This window comes from Ambystoma mexicanum, chromosome 4p, assembly GCF_040938575.1.
Source record: "Ambystoma mexicanum isolate Mex_15411 chromosome 4p, UKY_AmexF1_1, whole genome shotgun sequence".
Taxonomy (NCBI): Eukaryota; Metazoa; Chordata; class Amphibia; order Caudata; family Ambystomatidae; genus Ambystoma; species Ambystoma mexicanum.
This window is the reverse complement of record NC_090927.1, coordinates 206,850,697-206,873,967: the sequence shown is the minus strand read 5'-3', so window position 1 is coordinate 206,873,967 and position 23,271 is coordinate 206,850,697.

Here is a 23,271-nt window from a genome sequence, read left to right as displayed (position 1 = left end):
CACATTATGTACAAGTTTTAAAATAAACACACATAAACCATTTCATCCTCATGAGTAAATAACCTAACGTACATCTGTTTGCTCACATTTTATAAATAAACAATTTCACCTAACGAGCAAACCACACTCACTTCACCAGACCGCAACAACATACAAACACATAAACTGCATCAACAGCACAAAAGTTCTGGCATCAGTCTGATACTCGCACTGTAAGGGGGCCTGCCCTGGACCATTGGGCAGGCCCCATACGTGTGTTAGGAGCACCCGACGTGATCCTTGGGTGCAGCGATCACGCCACGAACAACAGGGTGGGGATCACCCCTCCCCCTCCTGTTCACCGGAGCACACCAATGTCTGGGTTCACCCAAGACTCGACAGCCCCGGCTCTGGGGTCACCCAGGCCGGGGTTGCAGCGCCCTACCACGATCACTTGGCCACGCAGCAGTCGAGGTCGGCGTTGCCCAGCAGGGGCGCCGGCCTCGTGGAAGGGCCTACAACATGCGGTGGTGCGCCAGCCTGGTGCACATATGGAACAACACCAAAGCCAGTTTGGGTTTGACTAACGAGCCAGAAGTGGCTCGCATCTTTTATTAAGTTGGTCACGTGGCTATTGCCACGTGACCCATTACAACATCCTGGGTGCTACCATGCTCCCAGGAGGGGTGCCATGCAACACTCCTCCTTTTTCATAACAACAAAACAAAAACCCCAACACAATCACACATTAATACTACTGTAACCACTCTACTAGTTTTTCACACCCTTTATTAACCTGGGTGAGTGGTTCTACTATCACAAACGGGCACCAATGAGGCATTCCCTGTGTACGGATGTGCGCCACATAACACTGTCCACCAGCTGGGCTATTTTTCAGCAAGTCTGTATCTGCAGGCCCCCAGACTTCATGGAGATGTCGATGATGATGTCCATCTTCCGGCACCGTGGAGTTGCAGGAAACCAGTCCGTGTCTTCACCAACATTCACCAGAGTCAAACAAACCGGCAAAGCCGCACCTGGGGAGGCCCAGGGGCCACATCGGCCGAGTCCACAGTCTGGAGGGCAAACCTCGTGGCAGGATAGTAGAACCCGATTCTTTCACTTCCCCTTCCACCTCGGGCCGCTGACAAGGGGACACAAGTGATGGTGTCTGGGCAGTTATGACACCTGGCTCGGTTCAGAGATTTAGGTGACACTGAGGGCGCACAAGCACTCCTGATGGAGCCGCTACCCTCGCTGGGTCCTCCTGGTGACGACGTGAAACTCAGCGAGGATGAGACTGATGGGCCTGTGGGTCATGCTGTTGTGTCTCCGAATTGATGTGCCTTGTGGGATCGTGGGCCACGCCCTTACCATGGCCCTCTGTCATGGTGCTGCAGGGCCACAGGGCACCATGCCTCCCTTCTTCAGGGCACTCCAGGGTGCCCGCAGTCCACGGCTCCTCCAAATGGCCACTGCTTTGCTTCGCAAGCCAGGTTAATTATCCTTCCGCCCCTCCACTTGACACTGACTGCGCCCCCTCATGTTGGTAGACAGAGGATGCATTGCGGGGACCAGCGTTCTTGTTGCCCTCCCCCTCCTTGATGGGATGGGCTGGTTGCCTATAGGCCCTCTGTGTTGCTGAGGAACAGTGACTCCCTTCAGGACCTATGTCAACAGGTGGTCGGGACGCTGCTGGTCCACTTTCTATCCTGTCCCTTTACTTTTCACTACCTTTTTGGGACTGTTCACCTAGTTGTTCTCCTTCTGGGCACCCAGGCTGTTGATGCTGAGCCTTGTGAGGGCGACATGCCCGCTGGATGACCCTCAGGTCTGCTGTGTTGTCCATCCTCTTCATTAGTTCGGGCTGGAAGCTGCGATGGATCACGGCCGGGACCAGGCGTCGGAAGACCACACCCCTTCCCATTGTTCATATCGGGCCATCGCACTCTTTTACTTTTGTGCTCCGGGATGGAGCACTACAGCCAGTGACTGCTGAGGGGGGGAGCCGGGTCTTGTGGGGGCCAGCGCAGTTCTTGGCTTTAGGTGGGGGGACAGCAGCAGCTCATGTTCGGGGCGGGAGCGAGTGTCTCCTTCCTCGTCCGGACCGCTCTGGCCACCACCGCCATCACCTGCGGCAGACGCCGCAAGACAGACCAGCCACATAGCCGCTCGCCGGGACCAGGTGATCCCCGCATTTGTTCAGCGCGAGGTCCCTGGGCCAGCAGCGGCTCCGTTTCCACACGGCCGCCCCTCCTCCCTGCGGGCACCAGGCGGCCCACACGGACGCACACGGAGCCATGGACCGCCCACCGAGTTTAGGGCTCTACCGAGCCGCTGCTGTTTCACTCAGGGCCGCCCAGCTGTACGGCAGCCCGCTTTCGTGTCCATTTTTTAAAAAAAGGTTCTTCTCCCCCCGCGTCCCAGGTGGTGATAGGCCCTCCGTCTTTTTGGGGGGGAGGGGGCCGCCTCAGCTGTTTGGCAGCCCCTGCACCTCTACAGTGCCGCGGCCGATGCCGCTGGTGATAGGGCCGCCTTAGCTGGTTGGCAGCCCCCTTGCATCACGCCTCCACTCCATCCAGCCTGCATAATGTGCGCGGGCTCTGGGCCACCGGCAGAGCGGCCGACGCCGCCATCGCACACGCGGGCTCCCAGCCCCTGCAAACTCCAGCCTGCGGGCGGAGCATCTTCGTCACCATTGTTAGTGGGCCTGCCATGGACCACCGGGCAGGCCCCATACACGTGTTAGGAGCACCCGACACAATCCCTGGGTGCAGCGATCCCTCCTCCCCCTCCGGTTCATCGGAGCACACCAATATCTGGGTTCACCCAGGACTCAACAGCCCCGGCTCTGGGGTCACCCAGGCCGGGCTTGCCGGCCACAATCACATGGCCAGGCAGCAGTCGAGGTCGGTGTTGCCCAGCAGGGGTGCTGTCCTGATGGAGGGCCCTGTCCCTGGGCCTACACCACGCGGTGGTGCGCCAGCCTGGCGCACATAAGGAACAACACCAGAGCCAGTTTGGGTTTGACTAACGAGCCGGAAGTGGCTCGCATCTTTTATTAAGTTGGTCACGTGCCTACTGCCACGTGACCTATTACAACATCCTGGGAGCTACCATGCTCCCAGGAGGGGTGCCATGCAACATGCACCATAAGCTCAGTGCACGGTGAAAACCAAACTGAACCTGCCAATAGCACAGCACTGCTCTCCCACTTTCCTACTCTCTCTTTACCCGACTAACCTACCCCGCCTCTTGTTTTCAGATCCGCCTGGGGACCAACTCCGTTGGTGACGGTGCGCAACAAATATCTTTAACATTAACATTGAATTAATGCATTTTAGAAATCTTACAAGGGCAAGTATCATGGAGGCATTTCTCCCCTCCATTAGTTCATTCCAATTCTGCTTCTAGAATTTCCTCTTTTTGCCACAAATCTCCTCAGATACTCTGCCCTCAAGGCTTTAGTCACAGTTCAATAGTACACCCAATGTTTTAGGGTTTCTAAGGCCTCTTCTTCTTCGCACAATCTGCATGACCTTCAGTTTTAAGTAGGGGGGATACAATGGCATTTATCCCCCCCCAGTTTGTGTCTAGTTTGTGTCTAGTCTGCATCATGTAGATTACGGTCTGCAGCCTTCCTGTGCAGTGATGCATGCAAACTTGAAACTTCACAAAGCAGCAGCGGCATGAGTAATTATAAACAAGATTCTTGTTACAAGAACTCTGCTGCTCGCAGGCTCGCTCATGCGTGCCCCCTCCCTCCGCGCCTGCGGAGCGGGTCCAGGCCGGGCAACATACTGCAGCATGTGCCCCTGCGAGTGCGCAGCACACTGCTGCACAGCCTTCCAGAAGAAAGGAGGAGCCAGCAGGCCCGAGGCAGCGACGCATGCTCATCAGAGACAACAGTGTGACTAATGATCTTGCCATCCGTTAAGGCAGGTCAGCCCAGGTAAACATGAAACAATAATATATTTAAGCTTCAGACCTGTGCCAGTATCCTCTGTGGCAGAACAGGACTCGGAACACTGCCGTGCACATGCCAGTGGCGGGCTGGTCCCTGAAAGCTGCTAGCGTCTTGGTGGCTATTGGATTAAGGTCGCGCACCGGAACAGCGTTACCAATCAGCAGTGGATGCTGGCAATGTTTAACGGCAAGACATGACCGTCTCTTCCGCTGCTTCTACCCAGCGGTGGGAGTAAAGAGTGCCTAGCACAGGGGTTTGCTCCCTGATTTACAGAACCAACCAAAGTCAAGCGTTTGCGGACATTCAGATCAGGTACCGTCTCATTTAGAAATGAACAGACTGTGAATATACGTTCTCGTGTAAGTGCATGCCAAGGATCATAAAAGACACAGCGGATGTAGTGATTAGGTCGGGGTAAAGGAGACGGTGAGTCGCTCGATTTTAAGTACACATTTGAGCCTGGTACACCTACAAAAAATAATGTTGTTGGTAATTATAATGACAAGATAACATGGTGATAGACGCAATTTGCGTTGTTCCGGTTTGTTCGATGGAACCGCGCCGCCTTCACAACAATGAACATTATCTGTGTTTAGGTCCCTCTGTTAATGCCATCACTCTCAAGTCAAAGTTCACCTGTGTGCTTCAGACTAGCAAAGGTTTTGTACATCCCTGGTTTCTTCTCGTACATATAATAAACAGGATTTCTTTTCACTGCAATGAGCTCCAGCTTGGGGCAATGTGTTGGAAAGGACAACATTAAGCCTAGATAATGCAGACATTGGTGCTGAATCTTTCAGTATACTAAGAAGCATGAGTGTGTGCATTACATTCAGTGTAATGCTACTCTAGAGGCAGTGCACAGTAAGGTAGATATACAGAGTTCAGGCTGTCACCACGAGTGTTTGTATGCCAAGAATGCACAATGCTTTAGCATGGCATCAATTTTCATGTGTATATCATGCTGGCCGTATACTTGCAGGATTGAAACCTTACAACATTCAAGCACCTCAAACCTGACTTTGGAGGCTCCAGAGCCAGGTTTGAGGTGCTTGAACATTGTAAGATGTGGGTTAAATCACTATACCTGGACTAATCCGTAAGGGACCCACGTAAATATGTTGAATGATCATGGTGCGCACAGAGAAGGTGGCTTGCACCATCGGAACTATGATTAAGGAAGCAGTTTCTTATGAACACTTCAGCAATGAGGCTTGCATCTCTGTTTTAAATGTGAATGAGGCAAAGAAAGCCTCCCCTACTATTAAGGCACCGCATTGTGTTGAGCACAAACCAGAGGAGAACAGCCTCTAGTAAAGACGGGGCACATTACACAATACTGATTGTGTAGTCACTCACCTTTCGGCTGTAACCATTGCAGAGAACCCCATCAACCTTTTCTTTAAAAAAAAAAAAAAATACATAGGGTGTTTGCTTTTCAGTGTTAAATTAATGTCACTTTGTGCAATGGCAGATAAAGTGACAGTCCGTCAAAGTGGGCTTGCTGGGATACAATAAGGGGGCGAGTTACCCAATAAGTGTAGGAGTAGTGCACAATGCCAAAGCGGTGACGCACAATGCTCTTTGGGGTTTCTGAAGCAGTGGACTTAAAGGTGATTCCAAACTAGCTCGGTTCGTGTTTTTCATCAGCATTGGTTAGGAACTGGCCATGGTCGGACTGGGCTATAAAAATGTCTCTGGCACCAATGGAAAAGTGGGCCACGGTTGCAAATGGCATTTAATTCCTTTTTTGACACTCTTTGAATAGTACCCAAGGGGGAGTTTTTTGATAAAATGTGATGCAAATTGTGCATTTTAAAGAATATTTCTTCAGCAACACTGGTCAAAACTATGGGCCTATTGCCATATAGGCCAGTCCGAGCTTGATACTGCCCTAATGAGCGCTCCCCTGGCCCAAAAGGATTACAGCTGATAAAGGACATTTAGCACTCCGGCTCGACCTCCTGAGAGACCTCACTCAGCCTACCACCGTACTAAGGTAAGACAAGTGGCCCACTGGCTGACCCCCTCCCAGGTGCAGTGCAGGCCAGGCCGGCATGGGTTGGGAGGATGACTTGCACGACTCACGAGCACGATGAGCAGCCTGGCGTTTTTTATTGGCTTTTGACTTAGTCCCCAACCCCGGCCCGATCACTGCCTAGGTACTTTCAAACATCACTCTGCCTCTGCCATGGCCTCATCCAAAGCAGTAGGAAAGATGATGGCCTCCACGGGCCAAACGAGAAATCATCTTTGGGACTCCGTAACCTAATGTTATAAGTCTTGTTTTGTGTTCTCCTAGGTGCCACTGATGATGACTATTTCAATGCTCTTAAAAAAAAAATGATTTATGGCCATGTGCTTTTCGGGCCCCCCCAGGCTGCGACTCTGCCTCACCCTTAACTGCCGTTATTTATAGTCTCCCCCCATCCTCATAGCCCTTTCCATTATTGCTCTTTTACACCGCCCTCCTCTGCTGCAGTCCCATCCAATGGTGGGTGGACACCCAATCTTTTTGGGACGAGCTATGCTCAGGCCATGAAAGCCTTTCGACCTGGGAAGTGGTAACATTTTTACGTGAACTGAGCCTTCTGTAGTGAGACACCAAATTTTTGCTTTTCTTTTTCTTAATTTTTTTCTGTTTTCTTTTCTCTTGTTTTATACAATGATGATATATGTGATTTAATACGTACTGCTATTTTAATTTTGTGAAAAGTCGAGTTCTTTGACTAAAACACAATAAATACATTTAACAAAAGCAAAGTCCTAAGGTGTCCCCTGCCCCCCCCAGATTTTATGGATCTCCTACGCCCCTGCTTTCAGTATCAATAGGTTGAACCTAAATCGCATAAATGCATACCAGTCATTGTAGTCGGGACATTTTACAATTTTTCTGGCAGCTTCAAATGAGGCCTATATTGGTTTGCTAAGAGGGAATGAATGCAACTTGTATTTAAGAGGAAGGACCTGATAACAACTCGATTCACCCAATTTTATTTTTTTAATACTTTCACAGGGTTACTGACCAGGATATTCCTAATTATCCCTGTGTTTTCCAATACAAGCTCGCATTCCCGGCAAAATTCCTCCAACTGAGGTGCTGTGTGTGAGTGTGTGTGTGTGTGTGTATGTATGTATATATATATATATATATATATATATATATATTTTCAAAAAAGGAAAAAAATGCCCTAGGACAGGGCAAAATTCGATGGATTGCACTCCCAAGAGCAGCTGAGAAACGAAATCCAGTCTCAGCAAGCAAAAGGCATGACAACAAATCCAGGCAGCACAAATGTTTCTTTATTAAAAAAAAGGTGCAGCAAAAAGGGAAAGCCTGGTTACAAAACGACGCGTTTCGCGGTACACTGACCGCTTGTTCACGTAGGTAGGGTGTTTCATGGAAGAAGGACTTCTTATATATGCTTAAAAAACCTCTATGATACAAGTGCATAGAATGTCCCCATTCACGAGGTGGTACAAAATGATGAACACATGGCAGCCATCTTAGAACATTTAAGGCACTGCAACATGCAGTGTATTAAGTAAAATAAAAACACATCGTGTCAATACATCAACCAAATATTATATGATGAAGAATATAGCAACAATTGCACAGATGTGCTGGCTGCGAGGACTGTGGAGGAAAATGGCAAAAAGAAAGCCTCAGGTACATAACGAGTGTCAAAGGAAAAATATATATAAAAAAAGGATATATAAATATATATAAATACACATCGTTCAAAATAAACGTGTGTTTTCCAATGGTATGTCTGTCAACAAAGGCTGGTACCCAAAAATAAAGTAAAAAAATAATGCCATTCTAGGGCAACCGCCAAAAATGACGAGCCCTGCCTTGTAGGTCTGTCCACGTTATAACGTCTGAAACAGCCATTACCTCAACGCTGTCCAAGCAGCCCCACAACATGATGTGTTCACTAGACAAAATATAGCCATTCTAAGTGTCCAACGTTAGTCTCGAATAAACAAAGATATTTAGTCATGTAGGTCTAAATTTACGCATACATATGCGAGGTGAAATACAAATCGAACTTAATAATGCAGTCTTGAGACAATATAAAGTGCTTAGTGCTTTAGCAGCAATGTAAAGTGCTTTAGCAGCAAATTTAAAGTGCTTAGTGCAATAGCAGCAGTTGTTAAAATGTATAATATTTAGCAGCAAGGTAGGGAAAAAGTTTAAAGGAGAAAAATGTCCAGACAACAGCAATGATAAAATGCACAGTGCTCTACGTCCATGGATGCACAAATATGTTCCTAAATGTGTGGTGCATATACTAAGTAACATAATACAATTTGACAATCAAATAGATAAATATATATATCTCACAAATAGATAAAATAACAATGCCACTGGAACAAAAAAACGTGCATCCATGGACGGCTGTAAAGTAGACAACAAATTTATCCCCAATAAAGTGCAAGTGCAAAAAACATTACTTAAAATTGCCTACCATGAATGGTAAACTATTCCCTATAAAAAAATCCTCAAGACCCTTTCCGCTCGATGAGCCCAGTAAGGAAGATAACATCAATGGGAAATTATTACCTTAAAAAGACTACATACCAAGCTACAAATAATCAATCGACAATGAAACAATGCGAGACAAAAAAACGAGATATGGGGACAGAGTAAAAAAGCAATTAAGAAGCCTAAAACCAAGCTATGCAAAAATATTGATCAAAGTGATAAATATCAATAGAAAATACCCTCCTAAAAATCTTTTGGAGAAAGAACCTGTAAGATGCATCAATAAAAAAGAAGACAGAAGAGTTAATGTACATTAATACATAGTAGTGTGGACCGGAATGGAAAAGTATTCAAATATTAAACACACAAGGGGTCACTCTTGAACATTGCAGGTACCTAGTATTGCAAAAAGGTGCAAGAAAATTCACGAAGTATACTTAATTGGTACCTAAAAACGTATGATATGACTGGACCATAAAGGAATTATTCTAAGAACATACTTGAAGGATAAGTCTACGAATATAGTAATTTACAATTTTTTGTTCCTGACTGTTACTGAAGAAAATCATGTGGCCTAGATATGCCAGGAAAGGAGAAAAAGGGAGAGCCAGCCACGTGATGTCATCAGTGATGTCATCAATGACATTTGTGATGTCATCTTTGATGTCCTGGGTGTTAGTGTTAGCAGTGCACGGTGGCGGCGCGAGTTATGGTTGCTTATCTTACAATAACTGCCGAATTTCAGGGGTTTTTCGGTTTTACTTTGAACCATAACGTCCCTTTAACAAAGTTTTTTCACTGAATTTCATAGGTTTTTAGTAGCGCAACTTAACCATAATATCCCTGACTTCATATACATGTAACATAGAACATACTAACCCCCTCGTAGTGATTTTCATATCCGCGGACTACCGCCATGTCCGCGGACACATCGAAAATCTGAGCGTGGTGAATGTAAATTTAAATATTGTGCCCCATTTCCCCTTTGAAGTTGGCTCTGAAAAGAGTCGTTTTTTAAAAAAATTTTTACAGATGCTTGCCAGACACCTGTTATTTTGTATTTTTTTTCTTGTTTTTTTTTCTTACTGTACTCCTAAAATCTTTACATAACCTTCTCCAAAGCAACCCTTACATTCCAAAATAGAAAGGCATTTCCCGTAAAAGATAAAGAAATGCCATCTTCTTTAAAATTAACAGCATTACTGGCATCAATATTCTCATTGTTACAGAAGAACATACCAGCTCTAAGCATGAAGGCACACATACCTCGGTTGATGACACACCTAGCAATGTTTTGCTGAGGACAAAAAACTGAACTATTGTCCCATATTGCCCTAGTTAGTAATCCAGAAAAAATTACTTTCACATTTGGAAGGATCTTCATTACGGCTTGAACCAAGCGTTCCAAATCAGCCAACAAAGTAGGGGCACTGACGTTGCCCAAATGGAAAGCACCATAGTGCAAAACTACCACATGCGGACTGTTCATCGTGGCCATATCCTCACAAACTTGTACAATTCCCTGTACATTGCAATCAGGCACAGTGCTCCACACCACCTCCACTCCTTTCACATCAAAGTTCTTTGCAACATGCCTGCATTCAGCGTACTGCTGTAAACCATGCACAAACATATCTCCGAGCACCAACAGCCTGACTTTCTCCACTTCTGCCATCTTCACCACACACAGTCACTTTCAACACAAATCCACAACCTCGACATCTGATTGGCTGATCCGTACAGTCTTCTTTCCATGTTGGATTTCCTGGAAAAACCCGGATGTAGCACGCCCTGTCCATGAACAGCCGCGGTGTCCGCCGACGGCGTCCACTTTACTCTCTGTGCCATTCCCTCATTGCATACAGCTAAGCAATCACACAATACGCATAACGTCCTCAGAACATCCCTATTTTGTGAATTTTCGAACATTTCAGGACAATTATCATTTCATTATTCAACATATTAACATTACAAATATTATACTTTCATCTTGTACTCTGCACACAATGCTATGTTTCTCCATTAGTAGCTCAGTATACTAGATAGAATCCCATAATACAATGCTATTTATATCAATGCATCGTTCAAAGCACTAATAACGGTATGATATTTATTGCAATATCCTTGACACTTTTTTCGCAACATTATAATAAAAATCCTTAGTACACAAATTCCATGAAAAGTACATACACATGTGATGTCATCAGTGATTTCATCAATGACATTTGCAATGTCATCTTTGATGTCCTGGGTGTTAGTCTTAGCAGTGCACGGTGGTGGCGCGAGTTATTTTTCATAGCTTACCATAATTTGCGATTTTCAGGGGTCTTTCGGCTGTACTTAAAACCATAACGCCCTTTAAACAAACTTTTTTTAATATCACGCAAAAAATATACAAACATGGCGTGCAAAAACCAACTTCTACAGATGGCTTTACACAGAATGAGGCAAAGTAAGAATTTATGCTCGTTCACAGTGAAGGTCAGCTGCTTCCATTTTTTTCTCGGGCCCGGGAGAGGCTCACGAAGCGGACTATAAGGTTGTATTGTGTTTTGACCTTGACAGACAGAGATTGTGATGAAAGACTTCTCTTGAAGGAGTGTTGCTAAAACGTAAGAGAAGATAAGGATGAAATTTATGAAACGAAACCACTTTTATATATTATATCACTATGCAAAAGATCGTTGGCACACGCGGAGTCGTATTTTGGGACTGCACCACTCGTAGACAATGGAAATTGCAATTGTACTGTAAGTAACCCTTTAGATTATTTTATACCAAATATAATTACAATAGCGTAGCATTAAAGACCGCTCAAGTTGAACTTGTTCGTTGAAAGTGGCATAATGTTTTCTACCGCGCACTCTCACCGCCGAATTGATCCCCTGTTGTTTAGAGGGCTCTGAAAAAGGCAGACAACACAGGGTGGGTTAATAGAAATAATTTAACCGGTCTATAGGCGGTCAAGCGCTCTACTCGCTGTGCCACTTCACTGTAGCCTGTCAAATGGCACAGCGAGTACCACGCTCGCTTTGACATCCGTGCACAGCTTGCTAACGCAAGTTCGAATCCCGGCAAGGCCAAACTCAGCCTTTCATCCTTCCGTGGTATTATTTTATTATTAACATACTCCGTTGCACTATCTTGGATAGCAAATAGTTTCACGCCCTAATAAATAAAATGATGATTTTTAATGAAGATCGGCTGGTGAGACTAATTTATGTTTTTTAAAACAGGTATGTGGCCCCATTTTGCCTATGTCACGATTTACAGACTCCAGCAGATGGGGTCTTCAACTGCCAGGTGCAGGTCCAAATATGCAACTTCATGACCCTCACCATTTTATGGGACAATCGCCAAGGATGCCCTTACGCAGTACTAGCGGCTACAAACAACATACCAACCAATAGGGTGGTCTAATGGCTCGTTTTTGGAGCAACCTTCCGATTATCAGAGCGACCATTTACTGCTTTTATCATAAACCAACAGCCTATCTACCGCAAACGAACAACGCGTGGCTCCAAATAAACCTTTGCTGATCGACAGCAGAGACAATAGCAAATCGCTGAATATTCACTAAACATTTCATGTGAAATAAATGTATTTTACCAAATGTACAATCCTGCTGTTTACTTTTAAACCACAGTTTCATATTCCGAATTGTGGGGCACTGAGTTGTAAGCTGATCTAACACCCTCTGTACCGCAAAGGAACATTGCGTGCCTCAACATGAACTTTTGCGGATCGACAACAAAGACAAATGCAAATTGCTGAATATTCTCTAAACATTTGATGTCAAATAAATGTACTTTACAAAATTTACAATCTTGCTGTTTGCTTTTAAATCACTGTTTCATATTCCGAATTGTGGTGCGCTGTGTTGTGACATAATATGTGTTGTCTTCGGGGTTCTGTGTAAAGTCACTTAGGACTGGAGAGGACTGGGTGCATTTGATGACGCACCCTGTAACGTCACGGAGAGAGGCGGGGAATATGAATGCTTTGATAATATCAGGCCTAGGGGCGGGAGATATGATTTAGAGTCGCAAAAGCAAGTCAGCCAGGTCAATAGCGCCAGTCATAGGATTATCACATAATGTCGGCGCACACCAGCCGGATTTATCGTTTCTTTAGTGGACAAAAAGCCGGTTGAAGCCCATAGGAAATTGTACTATTAGCGGACAAAAGGAGTGGTCTTAAAACACTTTCACCCTGACAACGAACAATACAAACAACGTTCTCAGAACACCCCCATTTTGTGTAATTGCAACCATTTCGGGACACCGCGACTGTTCTTAGAACACATTCAACTAGACAGATTACAATACGGACAGCGTCCTGAGGACACCCCCACTTTGTGTATTTACGAACAATTAAGTACACCGCGAGTGTTCATAGCTCATTTTTACTTTCCTTGCGAACAAAAATGACACATACTCCGTCCTCTAAACACCCCACCATTTAGTTTATTTACAAAATGTCAGAACAGCCGTGTTCTCCGTGGACAAATCGAACTCAACAAAAACATCTAGCACATAAAAAAACAAAACATTGAACCTATCTCATACTCCCCCACCCTCCCCAAACACTCTTACACACCAACACAGGGCACTAAATACAATTTTTTATCCATGTTTCACTGCGCTGTACGCGGTCGACGGCGAATACAAGATGGCGGGCGCCACAGAAAATCTGACGCGCTCCACGCCCCTCGCCGTCCAATCAGCGAACACATCACATGTCTGCGGACATGACGCAAGGCCATGGGCCAATCGGGGTGCTGTCCGCGGAGCGAACAGGGAAGTCCGTCCGCGAAGCGAACACAGATATCACTAATTTTTTTGCCTTACATTTTCGTCATTTTTAAAAAAAACGACTGGACGGATTTACACCAAATTTGCAAAAGCACGCTTTCGGGACCAGGCCGCCACTCCTGCCGCAAATTTGGTGTAAATCCGTCCAGCGGTTCGGGCTGTAGCTGTGCGCAAAGTTTTTTCCCATTCAGTCTATGGGAAAAAAAAAGTTTTGGGACCCCCCTATAACTTTTCCCCCCCTAGACGAATCCTCACCAAACTTTGCAAAAAAATTCAGAGTGGGCCATATACTTTTTTTGAAAAGTTTGGTGAGGATTCGTCCAGGGGGAGCGAAGTTATAAGCCGCACAAAAAGTTCTCTTCCAATGGAAACACCAACTTAACCATAACTACATGGCCACTACCGTGGCCATGTAATATATATATATATATATATATATATATATATATATATATACGTATCCCCATCTTTCAACCTGGGTTGGGCGGAAAGGACTGAGTTTTGAGTACTTAATGGTGGAGTTAGGGTGTGTAACAACCTGATGTGAAGCAACGGCAGAGTTTGAAGTACTTATTAACAGAGATTGGTGTGCGCCACAGGCAGCAGAAATCTCGCTTTTAATGTTCAAATGTTGGCAGGTATGATATAGATGTCTGTTAGGGTGAACTAAGTCCATGATACGTGACATATTACACATGAGGATGAATTGAGAGGTATCAAGTAAAATTATACATGAAATTCTATAGAACTAGCGGTGCCCAGCATATCGTACACCGCTCCTTCGATCTTTGTGTTCTTTACCTGTGTTTGTGTGTGTGACTTGCGTGTCAGGTGTGCATTTGCTAGAGCCACTCTAGCCGTTGCTGACAGCTATATGACCAGTGGAAAAAAAACCTCTTGGTAGGAACCTTTTTTGTGGGTGTGTAAAAGCAGCTATTAAAATAGCAATAAGGAAATTAATTAGACCCATATTTAAATTGACACTTTTTAAAATTGTGCAATTTGTTTGCTAATTATCACTTTTATATATTTTAGTCATAAATACATTATTGTATAATAGTTCAAAACTGAATTTTTACTTTTACAATCAATGCAATTATTCATACAGTAATGGTTTCTGCAACTACTAAAAAAACATTCATTCAGATTAATTGTTTTAAATATCACATTGCTCAATCTAAAAAGAAACTAAATAAATAGGCTAAAAAGAAGACTAAAAAAGATATTCAAAAGACCTTTACCTATCTATATTTCAAATTGCATATCGAGTTTACATTTCATCAAAGCAACAGTACTGAGCGAGAGGTGAGGTTTCTGATTTCTGGGGTGCACTGTTGGTAGTGCTGCTCCCTGGAGAATCTTCTCTGTGCTGACTCGTTTTTTTCCCCTCTCTCTGAGACTCCCAACCCACAGCTTCGCGAGTCCCCTTTCTACTTTCATTAACTCGGCTGTTCAAGCCCGGCTGACTTTCTCTGTGGCATAAATGTACTGAAGAGAACACCTGTGTTTGAGCGAGAGGTGAGGTTGTCCCCCAGGGATCACCACTTTAAAGCCACTCGTATTGCTGAATACAAGAATATACTGTTTTCTCACTGCTTTTAATTGATTTTAAGTTGTGATTTTAAATACTTTAAATACTGGGCTGTTGCTAATTTCTGGGGTGCACTGTGGGTAGTGCTGCTCCCTGGGGAATCTTCTCTGTGCTGACTGTTTTTTCCCTCTCTCTGAGTCTCGCGACCCGCGGCTTTGCAAGTCCCCTTTCCACTTTCATTAACTCGGCTGTCAAGCCCGGCTGAATTTCTCTCCGGCTTAAATGTGCCGGAGAGAACGCCCGCATTCGTGCGAGAGGTGAGGTTGTCCCCCGGGATCACCACTTTAAAGCCACTCGTATTGCTGAATACAAGATTATACTGTTTTCTCACTGCTTTTAATTGATTTTAAGTTGTGATTTTTAAATACTTTTAATAGTGGACTGTTGCTAATTTTTGGGCCAGTCCGGGCCATGGTCCATTGAATCTCTTTCTGTTGATAAAGGCATGGTTGATTCTCTGACTTGCTCGCGTAATGATCTTTTTCACCTGGCTCCTTTATATGTCTACTGGCCTACGTGATTTAACGCCTCCCCTTCAGTAACTTTGCCAGCGACTATTACTAATCTGAACCCCAGCCTAAGATGCTTTCTTGTCAGTGCACGATCAGCGGTTGATCACTGCAGCAAATCTTTTCGTTGCTTGATGAGCTTGCACCTGATGGCTCCATGTAATAATGTCGCCACAAATGATGTACTCTGCATCACTGAGACTTGGTTTAATGCAGCCTCTGGGCCAGACATTTTCCAAATGCTGCCTGCTCAATACGATATCTTGCATCTAGATCATCCTACACCTAAAATGGGTGGGGGTGTTGCCATAGTGTTTAAAAAAAGCCTAAGCGGTTCCACTATTGAACTCTTGGCCACAATCTTACCTGTGAATTACTGTTGAGTAAAATCCAAGTTTCCTGTGAACAGTCTCTGTACTTTTTGATTGTTTATCGCCCCCCTTGCTATGCCACCAATTGTTTTCTCACTCATTTTACACAACTGATGACAGATCTCTCCTTGAATTATCCAAGATTGATGGTGTTGGGAGATCTCAACCTTCACCCTAATAATTCCTCTGACCCACAAGCTACTAAACTTATCTCGTCTTTGCTAGATTGTGGACTGCACTTAAAAAATCATAGTCCTACTGCCCCCCCTCCAGCACTATTTGAAATGTCTCCAAGGCCTAGTACGATAGTCGCTTGTTTTGTTCCTCTCCCTCCTTTCTTCTCCCCACCTCCCACACCTCTTGTTAATCTCCGGCTCTACCAGAAATGTCGTCAGGCCTAGTACGGTAGTCGCCCGTCTGTTTCTCATTTCCTTCCTATCTGTGTTTTAGCTCTTGCACTATCTGAAATGTCGTCAGGCCGAGTACGATAGTTAATTTCACATTCTTGTTGTTCATGGCCTCTAAGAATGTCAATGTATTTTCCCTTGTTCCCTCCCTTGCTGCGAAGCGCTTTGAAACACATTGTGCATATGCGCTATATAAACTATCATATCATATCATATGGCCGGCAACCAGCTTGACCTTATTTTCTCCGATATTTCTGATTCTTTTTCCTTTGCTCCACTCCCAGTGTTATGGGCGGATCACCTCCTGGTGCCATTTACTATTCCCCCAGAATCAGATTATCCCCTTTAATCAGGCTTCAATGCAGATGGCTTGACATGTCTGTCACAACTATTGCCACATCAATTGAAACGTTCCACGTCATTCTGTCCTCACTGACACCAATCCATGTGACTCATTGATCGAGGCCTTACAACTTACTGCAGACTCCTTGGCTCCTTTGAAACTTTATAGTCTCCGTGCCAAGAAGTCTGGTACTCTTCTGTAGTTCGGGCACTGAAGCAAAGTTCCAGACAAGTTGAACGTAGATGACAAAAATCTCTTGAACCCTTAGCCAAACTGGTTTATGTCCAGGTGCGCAACACTTACCACAGGGCCATTTAAAAAGGCTAAAGCCCAATACTACGCCAATCGTATCTTGCATGCTGCTTGCTTCCCGAGGGAACTATTACAGGTAGCCAAGGTACTTGGCTCATTGTCTCTGCCCCCTTCTGTCACTTTAGTTAGGCAAACCTATTGCAACTGAATTGCAATCTTTTTTTAAGGATAAGATCTGCAGAAATTTGGGAGAAAATCTGTGCTGATAGACTTGCTCTTGACATTTCCCCAGACTCTCTGTTCTCTGCAGTTGTTCCTACTGCTAACAACTTTCCATTTGCCACCGTGACTGATATGATGGTCTATACTGCCTTTGTTAAGATAAAGTCTGCCTCTCCTACTGACCCTATTCCTCTCTGCATTCTCCAAAACCTTTCTCACAGACTTGTTCCCCTTCTCACCTCAGCTCTTCAACACTAGTTCTCGACGGGCTCCATCCCAGACACACTGAAACACGCTGTCGTCTCTTCCTTGCTTAAGAGGCTTCATCTTGACCCGGCTGTGGCTGAAAACTATCGACCTATTTCCCTTTTACCTGTAATCATGAAGTTGCTTGAAGCTATTGTTACACCTCGACTCTGCCTTTCTCGAGACTAATCGTCTCCTCCTTCCGTTCAAGGCAGGCTTTCACCCAGGTATGGGCACTGAATCTGTATTGGCTTCCCTCTTGGATGACATTGCATTACTTCCGAACCGCAGAGAGGCCGCTGCTGTTATTCTTCTTGATCTCTCTGCAGCCTTCGATACTGTTGACCACCACAGACATTTGCACTGTCTTCAGGAAGAAGGAATCTCCGGTATCCCTCTGAAATGGTTCTCATCTGTTCTCTCTAATCAAACCCAGGCTGTTTCTCTTCCCCCCTTTTACGTCTTTGTCTATCACCCTATACCGTGGGGTTCCACAGGGCTCTGCTCTCTCCCCCTCCTTTTCAATCTGTATATGCTGGCTCTCGCTAATCTGATTTCTAGTCACGGCATCCATTTATTTTCTTATGCCAATGACACTCATCTTGTTTCGTCTTAATGCTTCTCCTACTGATCCTCCTCACAAACAACAGAACTATCTCTCAGCAGTTGCCAACTGGATGTCAAACAACTGGCTTAAACCTAATAGTGACAACACTGAGGTATTAATGGTCGGCGCTGCCTGCTCTAACTCTTCCTGGTCTTCTGACTACTGGCCTGCGTGTCTTGGCACTTGCCCTCAACCTGCCACGGTGGTAAAAAGCCTTGGCATCAAGATTATATCTTCTGGTTCCAGGTCAGCTCAAGCGTCAGCAATTTGTCAAACAGGCTTTGACAAACTCAAAACATTAAAGAAGGTTCTCCCTTTTCTTCCTGCTTCTTCTCGATCTAAAATGGTTACGGCCTCTATTATGGGATCACTTGATTATTGTAATGGGATCTACCTAGGCCAACCTGGGTTTCTTCTTCAACATCTGCAGACTCTCCACAATTCGGCAGCTCGTCTGGCTCTGAATGCTTCCAGACTAGCGTACTCTCAGGACCTCCTTCACCAACTAGCACTGGCTCCCGGTGAAAAGCTGTATTAATTTCAAGGCTCTTTGCCTAATCTATCGAGCCATTCACAAGATTGAGGCGGAGTTTCTTCATCGAAGCTAACCGCTTACAGACCATGTCAAGCTCTAATCTCCTCTGGCCTCTCTCTGCTCTGTATCCCACGATTCCTCCGGACTCGAGCTGGAGGTCGATCTTTTTCTGTGTTGGCTCCCACTTTGTGGAATGCCCTTCTAGTCGAGATTCGCACTATTCCCCAATTTCTCTCTTTTCGTAAGTGTCTGAAGACCCTTCTGTTTTAAGCAGCTTGAGTGGCCTCCTCTCCCTCGTTCCAGCGCCTTGATGCCTTCATTGGTCTTGTTCGCGCTCTATCAAATTCCCAGTACAATACAATACTGAATTCCACACTGAACAGAAGCAATTTTATGTTTGTCATCCATTCCTTTCTGGAAACACACGTGCTCCCCTTAGAGTCCAAAATGCCACTGTCTTGGTTACTCAATTATCATCTACCATACTGGCTGCATTAGAAACACTAGCACCAGAAAAGAATAAACTCATTAAACCCGAAACCTTAAAGAACACATGGTTTAATGAAGACGTGCTTCATTCACGAACCAAGAAAAGGGCACTAGAAAGAGAATGGCAGAAAAACCCTACCACTCAGACCCTTACAAACTACAAAGCCACAGTTAAACATTTCAAAACAACCATCACTGAGGCAAAATCTACATATTATAATTCCAGGATCAGCAATGCTAAGTCCAGTTCTAGTGAGCTGTTGAAATGTTGAAAGAAATTGAGGGAAAAAACGTCACTAAACAGGGTATCACTCAAGATTCAGCCTGGTGCCAAATGATCCAAGACGAATTTTCAAACAAAATTCTGGGTCATCAAGGAAAAATACAGCAACTCAAGTTGAACATTACATCTGATACTAGACCTCATCCTAACATCACTAATATGAGGCCACAGATACCAGATTTCAGCTTCAAACAATGCACTGAAGCAGAAATCTTTCAAATAGTTACCAACCTTAAACCCACAGCATGTAAGGGAGACATCTGCCCAGTGTAAAGCACCGGAGGGGGTGTCTGTACTTCTGCTCTCTATATGGTAGAGGAGAGGCACAGAGGACCCCAGCCAAGATTCTCTATTACGGTAGCAATGGATGAGTAATCAAGGCCTAGCTTCTCAGGAGGTGATGCGGGCTGGTTCTTAAGTACAGTGTAGTCCCCAAGCACCCACAAAGGAATGTCCATACACTGTAGTAGTTAAAACAGTCTTTATATAATTAAAGGAATGGTTTGGTCAAAATTTTTTATTTCCCCTACGGGTCGGCCATGTGTTTTTCAGCCTAAGTCGCTCGATTTTAGAAAAATTTCCTATGGACCTTACCCGATTTTTCGTCCATTAAACGCACGCGAAAACAGGCATCAGGGAGCTGCCATTTTGTGATAATCCTATCATTTCCCCCATCATCCTGGCTGACCTGCTTTTGCGGCACTAAATCATATCCCCCGCCCCTGAGCCTGTCATCAGCAGACGCGTACCGCCCATTTCACAACGCCAAAGCACGTCTTGTGTTAACATTCGCTGCGCTTCAGCTAATGACGTGTCACCATGGAAATGGCAGGATGCCTCTTTCCTCAATAAGTATAAACAGACCGTTTCACAACACACAGCAGCAGATTTTCGATTCCATTCCTCTCTCTGTGTTACTTTGAGTATCCTGTGACTCGTTTCTGTGCTCTGGTCAGCTACTTTCGTTGCTTGTAGCCCATGTGAACAGATACCAGTACCACCGCTATCAATTATTTGAGTGTGTTTAACACACAATGGCTACAATAATGCCCTACATGTACGAGCCCGAGTATACCGAGGAGGAACTACTGGAAAGGGAAAAGCACGTAAACAATGGGGCTTCGGACGGCAGTTGGGAGGACGATTCAACAGCTGAAGAGCCTGGACCTAGTTGCATGGACGGTGTTTCCACCTGGTGCACATGCAATCGGTGCAAGCTAATGCCAACCGAGGACGAGAACTGCTGCTGCTGTGAAAACTCGGGATGCGTGGCCTACATTTCGGAAGGCGAGCCACGACCGCAATGCATCACCGAGCTGCCAGACTTCAGGGCAGCCTGCCTCACACGGTCAATGTTGAGGATAATGATGGTGCTTATGCACGAACTTCGCACAACTGTTCGTCCTCGTAATCCCAGTAACGAGTAAGTATACTCTGCTTGTCATGCCACTCCTATTTAATGGTCTTCTACTATATCCAAAATTTCATATACATATCATTGTAACGCACGAAAGTCTTTCAATAGTGTGCAGTGTCTAGATAGCATTTGTCCGAGCAGAATGCCATTATTTACAAGAATTGTCATTGACAACAAACGTTTATTAAACTTATCTTGGTCATTTAAAAACAGTTTGTTTCATTCCTTTTCACAGGTGGTACAGGCTGGTGGCCTATCGTTCCTTTACATGGTGGCTTCACAGGAGGCTTGGACACCGCGTTTGAAGAGTGATACCTGCCTGTGCCGTTCGTGCCATAAGAGAAACGATTTTCTCTCGCTGTGCTGCAACCTGAACTGTACAATGGGCCTCATTACACGGATGGCGGAGAACCATGGCGCTATTAGCGCCATGGTTCATGCCGGTAAAATACCGGCACCGCCTTGGCGGAAAGGGGAATTACCGCCCCATTCCAAGGTTGGCGGGGCGGTAATTCCCCCTTCCCCCATTGCCCTTCCCCATTCCCATTTTTGCCCCATAGGGCTCAATGGGAATGGGGAAGGCGCTAATTACGGTACCGCAAATTGCGGTACCGTAATTAGATCCCTGGGTCCCTTTGCGGGTTGGTTTTTAACGCCTGCAAAAAGCAGGCGTTAAATCCCCCAACCCGCAAAGGGACCTCGTAGTAAGGCGGTAAGGATTTACCGGTACCGGTATTTTACCGGTACCGGTAAATCCTTACCGCCATCCGTGTAATGAGGCCCAATGTGTAAAGTTTTGTATTTTTGTGTCATCAAAATAAGATACAAAATAAAACACCACATATATTTTAACAACGGTTGTTTCGATTTTTTAAATCAATCAAGTGTGTCTCCATTCAAGGATGGACGTCAGACATCTGTGCTCGGAATGGGTGAAGTTCAGGTCGCTGTGAAGCGGGGTGGTCACTATCTAAGCTAACATAATATATTATCAATAATGCATGCACTAAATAACACTTGTTCAAAGTCCTTCAGTCGGTTATGTCTCTATAAAAGTCACACATATATCTATACTATCAATTAACATTGGATTATACAGGCCTTAGGGTCTTGACCACTATAATACACTGTTTGAAGTGTGGGTCTGTGCTCACAAGAATCTCCGGTATGTGGCATTTGTTATTGATAGGCAACGATATACTGCAGTAGGGGTCTAATGTTAGTTGGGGATCTGCTAAGTGGGCATCATGGCGTGGTCAGTGGTCTGGCACATGAAGAGAATACCTTGCAGGGACACAGGGTCAGAATGGCAGTAAGTTTCCACTGGCGAGGGTGCGTGGGCAAGGACACGTTTGTGGAGATGAACGAGCCATGTGCTTGGTTCAGGCCGGGTCACATGCAGGACCGTTATCTCTGAGAGTGATGTGTTACATTTATTAGCTGTTGCAATACCTCTGGAGTTTTCCAGTCAGAGTGGGAACAAGGGTGTTGGCCATGTGCTCTGCGCGCTGTACTATCGCAGTGAGGTCTGGTCACCAAGATGGAGTGGAAAGGGGTACAAAAATGGATGCCCCATGTCCTGCTCAGTGTGCCCATGTAGGCGAATGTCATCCAAAGTTAACATCACATAAGGGCAAGGGGCGAACCCACTACTGGAGGCACTTGGTACGATTTTCAACTGAGAAGTAAAGGATGAGAGGGGCCTGATGGCCCCTCGCTCCCACACACTTGCCTGCCCGCCAAAAGGCGTTTCGCACCCGGGTTTGAGCGCTGGCATGAGGGGCTGTCACGGGCGCAAACGGCCAAGGTGCCAAACAGCATGTACACTTCAAAAGGTATCCCAGGGGCCATCGCTCACATGGCCTCCTCAGAACCCGTGTCTCCAGGCAGGCCTCCCCTCAGGCAGGCCGCCCCCCTGCAATCCACATAAGTGTGTCTCCATTCAGCAGTCTTCCTGTGCCTTATCTGCATGCCCCAGGCCCATCCATCCCACCCCCTCTATCAAAGGCGTTTCGCACCCGGGGATGAGCGCTGGCATGGGGGGCTGGCATGGGGGGCTGTCACGGGCGCAAACGGCCAAGGTGCCAAATAGCATGTACACTTCAAAAGGTATCCCAGGGGCCATCGCTCACATGGCCTCCTCAGAACCCGTGTCTCCAGGCAGGTCTCCCCTGAGGCAGGCCGCCCCCCTGCAATCCACATAAGTGTGTCTCCATTCAGCAGTCTTCCTGTGCCTTATCTACACGCCCCAGGCCCATCCATCCCACCCCCTCTATCAAAGGCGGTTCACACCCGGGGATGAGCGCTGGCATGGGGGGCCGTCACGGGCGCAAATGGCCAAGGTGCCAAACAGCATGTACACTTCAAAAGGTATCCCACGCCCAGGGGCCATCGCTCACATGGCCTCCTCAGACCCCATGTCTCCAGGCAGGTCTCCCCCGAGGCAGGCCGCCCCCCTGCAATAAACATAATACCATGACATACACACGTCATTCATTCACAAACACCCCCCTGTTTCTAATACTTTATAAACCACTTGATATGTCTCATGAGAACATCTTTGTGCTTTGCAAGTCAACTCCTGAACCTTCTACCTGAGAAGCACTGAGATCTATGCTAATCTGCTCGTCGCCGTGCTATCTGTGACCGCTTCGAGCAAACTCGTCAGTGTGCTACCTGTGGCCATCTACCTGTTCTCCTGCAACATACTGCTCGGCCTGCTGAATCCAACTGTTTGTTGGTCAAGGTAA